The sequence below is a fragment of the Eurytemora carolleeae genome, unplaced genomic scaffold, assembly GCF_000591075.1.
Source record: "Eurytemora carolleeae unplaced genomic scaffold, Eaff_2.0 scaffold2601, whole genome shotgun sequence".
NCBI lineage: Eukaryota > Metazoa > Arthropoda > Copepoda > Calanoida > Temoridae > Eurytemora > Eurytemora carolleeae.
Genome location: NW_019398495.1, coordinates 1 through 8,283, shown reverse-complemented (window position 1 = coordinate 8,283; position 8,283 = coordinate 1). Strand labels below are relative to the sequence as shown.

General features: G+C 32.0%; 1 long non-coding RNA gene across 1 annotated transcript; it reads left to right on the top strand.

Annotated features, from left to right (window-relative positions):
* The first annotated feature begins 7,835 nt into the window (after nt 1-7,835).
* Nucleotides 7,836-8,283, top strand: LOC111717433 (uncharacterized). Its single transcript, XR_002768781.1, has 3 exons — nt 7,836-7,926; nt 8,008-8,104; nt 8,245-8,283. It is a non-coding gene; the product is annotated as an uncharacterized LOC111717433 (long non-coding RNA).

Genomic DNA, 8,283 nt, shown 5'->3' with positions numbered 1-8,283 from the left:
GCTCCACCCTAGCCTAGATATTAACCCTAGCTCCGCTGGCTGGTCGGCCGCCTCCTCCTGCCCCCGCCCTCTGGAATAACGGAACAGAAGCGTCGCTTGGGTTATTTATAGATTTGTTTGGCTTGTTAAAATTATCATATAAACACAACTAAAACCATTATGATTCAAAAGTCTATACAAGGGGTGGAGGGGGGGAGCATTATCCCCCCTGATCGCAAGAAAAGATCACCCGATCATTTTCCCGCTACAGTATTGTTGTGTCTCATCCATTTTCTTATTCTGCTCCAACACCAGTTTCTGCTCTGTCAATCTTTTTCAATGTTTGCAACTCTGTCCGCAATTTTCCTTGTTTTCGTGCAAAAGCTTCTTTTTTTGCCTGTTCTTGCAACTCCATTTGTTTCAATCTTTGCCTTATGGCTTCCAATTTCTTGGTTTGAAGGTTTCCACTCGCTTTTCCGGTTTCCTTCATATCTGGTACTCTGCTCATTCTGGTACTCTGGTATCCGATTTTTCACCAGGTACTCTAGACTGCAATCTAAAATTGTTCACTGTTACACTCTGGTATACTGTTTATTCTGGTACTCTGTACATTGGGGTTTTCTGTAGATACTGGAATTCTGTACACTCTGGTACTTTATATATTCTGGTACTCTGTAGGTATAGTACTTTGTACACTCTGCTTGCAGTCATAACTTGTTGCTGTACTGTTACTGTTTCTTCTGACACAGTTTCTCTTATTTCCTGTTCAACAAGGTAATCACAGTACTTTTCTTCCTTGGAGTCTGTGGCATTTGACTATAGGTTCATTATTCTTGCTTTTGTACTTTTGTAATGTATATGCCCTACTCCAATAAATATTTTTATATAATTACCAATCCAGGTATAACCTTCCATATTCTCAGGTATCTGTTTTTACAAGATACAATTCAATCTCGAACTGAATGTTCCTCAATAATACTGTAGTCAATATTAATCTGGATACGACTCTATCTGTGTTCTCAGGTATCCGTCTTTCAAGATACAACTAAATCTCAAACTCAAGGTTCCTTAATAATAACCTAGTCAATATCAATCCAGATACAACTCTATCTGGTATCAGGTATCTGTTTTACAAGATACAACTAAATCTTGAACTCAATAATACCTTAGTCAATTGTTTCGCTACTTAGCGATTTCCCTAAAGACCTAATATATATACCGTGTGGTATTTCTCAGGACCGGATCGTAAGACTCCCTTCTCTCACCGCTCTTCATAATAAAAGGATGATAGTAAGGTTCCGAACGTTTATTTCTCTGAGCCTTCAATCTAAACAAGTTTAATAAACCCACAGAAAAAGCTTTGAGTGACAAATCATACAACTACAACAAATAATTCACTCAGGCATTAAAAAACTGTGGCTAGGAACCAATAAACATGTATATAAATATCAATCATACTATAATCAAACCGATAAGCATAAATATATATAAAATAGTTACCACAGTGATCCCAGAATTCTGAACACGGCTAATACTTGCAAAACGAATAAACATATACTGATATAAATTATTTACTTCTCCGCGAGAAATCTTGCGTCTGCGCAGTCGGTCTGTAAACAGTTCCTAAACTAGTTCTTTCACAATACATTCCGTACAGATCTTCAGGGAGAACTCAGAAATACCCAGGGGTGACAAGCAGACTTTCTACACGCAGCATGGCTCGCGTAACATCAATATCAAGTTGGATACAACTCTATCTGTATTCTCAGGTATCTGTCTTGCAAGATACAATTAACTATACTTCCTAGTCTTGATCTATCTTTCAAGATGTGACTCAGGTACCCTCTCGTTTTCCTTAAATGAGGAACAAATTACTCTAATGTGTTTTTTTGGTTATATGATACATGTTAGATTAATGAACAAAATTACAATTGTTTCACGTCATTATTTACAAAGGTAGTTAAGATTAAAATTGTGATTACAAGTTTTACGTAGTTACCTAAAAGCATAGTTTAATTAACAATGAGCGTATTTGGATTACAGACCATGTACAACGTAATATATAAATAGCAGCATGTTCAGGTTTACAGATATTGGGTTTACTATGAAATTTATTACAATTGGAGCTACAGATATATCCAGCAAAAAATTATTTTCTTTTGTTTATTATTAAATAGTAAGTTTTGATTAAAAATAACGAAAGTCCATTAAAATCCAGTAAAATCTATTAAAAATGAGTTTCTTTTGTTTGTAAATAAATAAAAAGGTATTACTATTATTATTATCACCATAGCAAAAAATAAACTAATGGCTTTTACCCCAGTGTATAGAAAAATAGGTCCACAATATTTGATTGAAAAATTAAATATTCATAAATCTAATGACTGACCAGTGACCATTTTACTCCCACTCTATACTAGACCCCTGGCCTGACCTCATGGTTCTTTATTCATATGTATAGATATTTATTATTCATGTGCTCAATAATTAGAGATAGAGGTTTTTTAGTTACCTATATAGTTTAAACTCAGAATGTTCGTTCCTTTAAGAAAAATTTACATAACTCAGAAAACCATGGTATTATATTGAATTTCGCGGACTTTTTTTCTACTGAAAGCAAAATGCAGTGATTTTTATCCAATCGTACAAATTTATTTTTGTTTGCAGATGAAGATGCTAATCCTAAAGTTGGGTTTGATTCCTCTCATATTTCAACTAGCAAACGGCATCAAACAAATTCGTAAGTGAAAAAAATCTAATTTCTTAAGCCAAGAATTAATGATGTTTCACCTCTCATCTTTTTAACATTATTTGGCACTTACAAACAATAAACCAGGTTTAGTAACTCAAATGATTATTAGGGGTTTGATTTTTTGCTAGAATAAGTTTCATGACTGTTAAAGAAAAATAAAAAAATTTGGAGACCATGTCATATACTGTTAAACAAATATCGTATAAAAAACCAGAAGTGCAGATTAAAGTCTTGAGACAAAATTTTTGTTTAATTTTAGACCTGTGAAGTGTGAATCCACTTGATTTCTACAATTTCTTAAAAATTGATTTGCTCAAAATTCCCCAGTTGGCATTTTCTGAAAATTGAGACGATAACTCAGTAGCCTGCATATAAACATAATCCAAAGAAAAAATTTAGGTGTTTTGTCTTGAAACCTGATGGTCCATTTTTAGCAGTGTGCCATGTTACCATTAAAAAGTAGTCTGAAATAAGGACAATCTAAAAACTGACATAAGTAAATCCCCAGCAAAAATGTATTTACAAGAAAAAAAATTAACAATTAAAATTATACTAATGATTCATTGAATCATAGAAAGCTGGAGCTTTCTTGGCAGACTCTCCGCCTTTCATTCGCCTTGATTGGGTAACTCTTCAAACTCACCGTTCCTACTAACTTTCGTTTCGGTTTTAGCCCAGGTCATGCCATTTTCTCCTGCCTGGTTTTCAAGCCCTTGTCTATCCTCTTTTTGATGAATGAAGAATAGAATTCCTGGTTTCAACTGTGGCTTGCTTTTCCATCAGGAGTTGGCATTTCTTAACGGATGAATATCCCTACATGATATAGATAAGGAGACTTGTCATCTGTCCCACTGCTATCGTTGACTACAGTTTATGTACATTGTACAAGTAAGCCTTTCTACATGCTTACGATAAATCTAAAGTTGCAGCCATTTTTATTTGTTTACTTTTGACTTTTTTACATTTCAAACTAGTTTAAATGATAAATAATTACAAATTTTAATGGAAGATGACAAAATTTTACCTTATACATTATCACTTTTTATCCAATTTTCAAATATACGTTATTTGTTATTTGTTCAAACATTAACTTTACAGACTACCTTATTTTATTTGCCACTTCAGATGCATTAATATTTGTTAAAAGTTAAATTGATTTTGGTAGTAAGTTCATCCTGACGTTACCTGATACTTTTCTGAAATGCTTCAAAGCTTTTTTCCCGAATTAGATTTCTTAACTCATTTACTAAGAAATCCACAAAACCTAATTTTTATTTACATATAATTTCTGAAGTCCATTTCAGAGCTATTAAAGGTTAAAATAGACTTGATATCATTGATAAATGTCGGAGCATATTAGTTCTGACCGTTTAGAAATCCTGAGTTATATAAGACAAATTTTTTCGTATTTCTAAGCAATTTTTGCTTTTATGTGCTATGCAAAACTTGAAATGAAGAATATTTGCTAAGAATATTCCCAAAATGTCCAACGTCCTCTAGCTTTCACTGTTTCTTAATATAAATTGTTTCCACGACAAAAAAAGGAATGCAGTACAATAACATACAATGCAGTACATATATACATACAATGCAGAACAATTACATACGATGCTGTACAATTACATACAATGCAGTCCAATTACATACAAATCAGTACAATTATATTCAATGCAGTACAATTACATACAATGCAGTACAATTACAAACAATGGAGTACAATTAAATAAAATACTGTACAATTACATAAAATGCAGTGGAAATACATGCAAAGAAGAATGCTGAACAATTACATACAATGCAGTTCAATTACATCCAATTCAGTACAATAATATGCAATGCAGTGCAATTACATACAAAGCAGTAGAATTATATACAATGCAGTACAATTACATACAATGGAGTACAATTAAATAAAATACTGTACAATTACATACAATGCTGGATAATTACATAAAATACATTATAATTACATACAATGCAGTAAAGTTACATATACAATGCAGTATAATTAAATACAATACTGTACAATTACACAAAATGCAGTACAAATATAGAAAGAGCAGTACGATTACATACCATGCAGTAAATTAAGTGTTGTATATCACCTTGATGATAGTAAGCATAACATTTTTGTGCTTTCAGTAAACCTTTCTCAGACCAATAATGTGGAAACTATTGTTGACATGTTAAAAGTGTTAAATTCTTCAATTATTTGTTATACGCAAGAAATGTGCAAGTCACTTTTGAAGAGAAAGGGTAAAATAAATAAACAATTCAAAGAAACAAAAACATAGATATCTAATCCATACTTGATCAGACAACTTCCCCTTCAAGGGCCAATACCATTGTAAATCAGTTAATTCCATCTTTGAATGAATGATCAATACATATTTATATTATTTCATTCTCAGATCCTTGATTTCATATTTTGAAGATATATTTTGTAGATATATAACCACAATAAAAAGCTGAATGCAAAATTTCAGCATTTTATCTCAATTTTCAGGACCAAATGCAATCCGTACAAAATTTGATATCACAAAAGCCAAATTGGACCCCCCCTTACCCAAATCACCCCCCTTATCTATGCCCTAATTACCTAACAGATAAGTAGGATCTGGGTTAAGAATGAATAGAATTCAAATCTGTTTCTTAAATCTAACCTATCTATATTCTATTCAGATCAAATTGCACACTATTTGGTTAAATTCTACACTTCTTGGGAAACACATTCATTATAATTCACCATAATCATCATGTTCCTTTAAAAAGCTTCTGGACATAGTGTGCTCGGTAAACAACCGTCTGCCATCTGATCTTAATTAAATGAAATTTACGCATTCCTTGAGTATCTGTAACTGATACGAGAAACAACTTTTTTTCAAAAAATACATTTGAAAAAGAGTTTTTCTTATTTTAGGTGGGCTCTATTGACATACAACTCTCCTGTTACTATAACTTGGATCTATCTGCTGGGTACTGATGAGGATGACAACAAGCAAAGCAAAATTAATTTGTATTATCGGGTTCCTGGATCTAGTAGTTGGACAGGTGGTCACCTTCTCTGAATTTTTCAAATGAAATAAAAACTCAATAGAAAGAACTAGCAAAACCAATTTCTTGAATTTTATTTCTCCTTCCAAATGATGAACTATTAACTATTAAAAGATCCTTAAAATTGTGAAGCCTGAAGTTTGAAAGCAAAAGTAACAATAAAAATGTAAAAATATTTAATGCAAAAAAGTTCTAAAAAGCACATTTTTCCAGCAGAAAAAATCTTTAAAATTCTGAAATCCAAAGAAAAGAAATCCATATAATAGTATAAAAAGTATAAAAAATTCAAAATATAGTTGTAACAGCTGGTTCTCAGATTATAATTTGGAAACATTTACTTCAGATTTCTACTCTAAATTTTTTGTAACATTTTATTTCTTATGCCTAAAATCCCAACAATTCAGACAATTTTGTCAAAAACATTGATAATCTGGGTTTTTTTCTCACCCTATAGAAAAAAGAGTTTTTCTTGCAGTAAAAAGAAAAAAAATTATTACAAATTGTTAAACCAAGTAGCTGCAATTGAAAGCAAATAGAAATGTTAAAAACCCAGCGAACAAGTTCTTTACAAATGTGGTACCCAGCAGTAAAAGGAATTTTATTCTGAGAAAGAATTTTTTTTAAATTCTGAACTGGTTAAAGTCCAGGCTAGATCGTAACTGCTCTTTAATTGTGTGAGTGTTCTTCTTCAAAGTGTTTATCATTGACTTTAATGGAAATATTTAAAGAGACCCTATTAACCCTAAACAAATATCTCTGACACAGTGTTATATCAATTTCTCAAGTACATCAGATAGAACTATTATTGGTTTGGATTAGCACCTGAAATTTCTAAACTTTAGCCTATACCCATTTTATTTTAACTTAACAGTACCTTTAATGGAAAAAATGAATTACAGAGACGGGTCAAAAGCAAGTACTGAAAAAAGACAAATGGGAAGATTGGGAGGGACCTAATAAGCCAGTTCAGCATCTACTAGCCTATCAAGAAGATAATAGAGAATTAGATATCTCAGAGATTCTTGTTGGTAAGCATCAATTATTTTTAAGATTAAATTAGCCAAATTAGACCTATTATGCCTATGTTCTTAGTAACCACTGAACCTGGATGTATGGCTGAAAATGGAGACCAGTGCATCTTTCCCTACAGAAAACCTGATGGTACCTTCATTAAGGACACATGCCACAATGGTGGATGTGCAATCAGACTGACTGAAGAGGGTAAAATGCAGGTGGCTGGGGCGTGCATGTCAGGCTGCATAGGAAGTAATTTTTTATTTATTTTTATTTCATTAATAAACAGTTGTATTTTTGAAAATATTTTTACAATAGTATTGTTTAGCAAAGAACTGTCCAGCCAGTGTCACAGGTCAGAATATGACTTCCAATTTCTCATCTTCAAAAATAAGTGCATCCAATACATTTGAGGCAAAATGTAATGATGGGTGCGCTTTCTTTCATGAGAATAATGGATACTATACAGCTTACACAACAAAAACTGGACATTGCACTTATGATATTAATATCTTTGACATGGCTTGGAAATATGAATATGGATCAACTTTAGGAGACTGTTTTGGTAATATATTTATTTAAATAAAGGAAAATAAAACATGACATCAAGAAAATATTTTACTAGATATCAGCTTTTTCAATAATTACATTTTTCTTGTAAGTTCCAAACATGTTTACGCCATTTTTCTTTTCTTTGCAGCTAAAGTATATGTTATTTTATTTTATGACAGCATTTAAGTATTTAAGTATCAGTCGTACCAACATGATGACATTTTAATATTTTTGTTTAATTGGTTCAAAAAGGGTAATAACATTCTTTTTACAGGGTATTGTAGAGAAGCTCTTCCATCCAACCCAAGAGATGCATATTCTAATGATTTAAATGGATTTACTATCGTGGGAAAAATTAAGACTTACACTTGTAAAACTGGATATGAGTTCAAAACCACAATCCCTGCAAACTCTGGGTCTCAAGGTAAAAATGGTTTTTAACTGATTTATGTCATTCCCTGTTATTAAAAATTCAGATCCAGTGTTGACAAGTGAAGTAAAAGCAACCTGTACAAGTTCAGCAAGTGATGTTCCAAAATGGATTTTTGATTACTCTCTTCCAACATCTTGCGAAAGTAACTAAACTATTTTATTTTGTATCTACTTATTTACTTATGGTTAATTTTATCCAATAATAAACATCTACTTTTATCTAGAAATAGTGTGTCCACACCCTGGAACTCTGGTTGTTTCTGATGGTATTGCTACTTTAGTCTCTAATGATACAACAGTGTACTATAGAGATCATGTTAGGTATAAATATTAATGAAATGTGTGCCCAACAAACTTAAAGATAGGCCTGTAAAAGTCTACATTCTTTAAAGCTGGAACAGGGGTTTGTTTTGATTTCTAATATTTTGTTCTGTTAATTGATTGTGTTAATGCATTTTTAGTTGGAAATGCTCAGACAGGAGATTCTATCTCAAAAAACA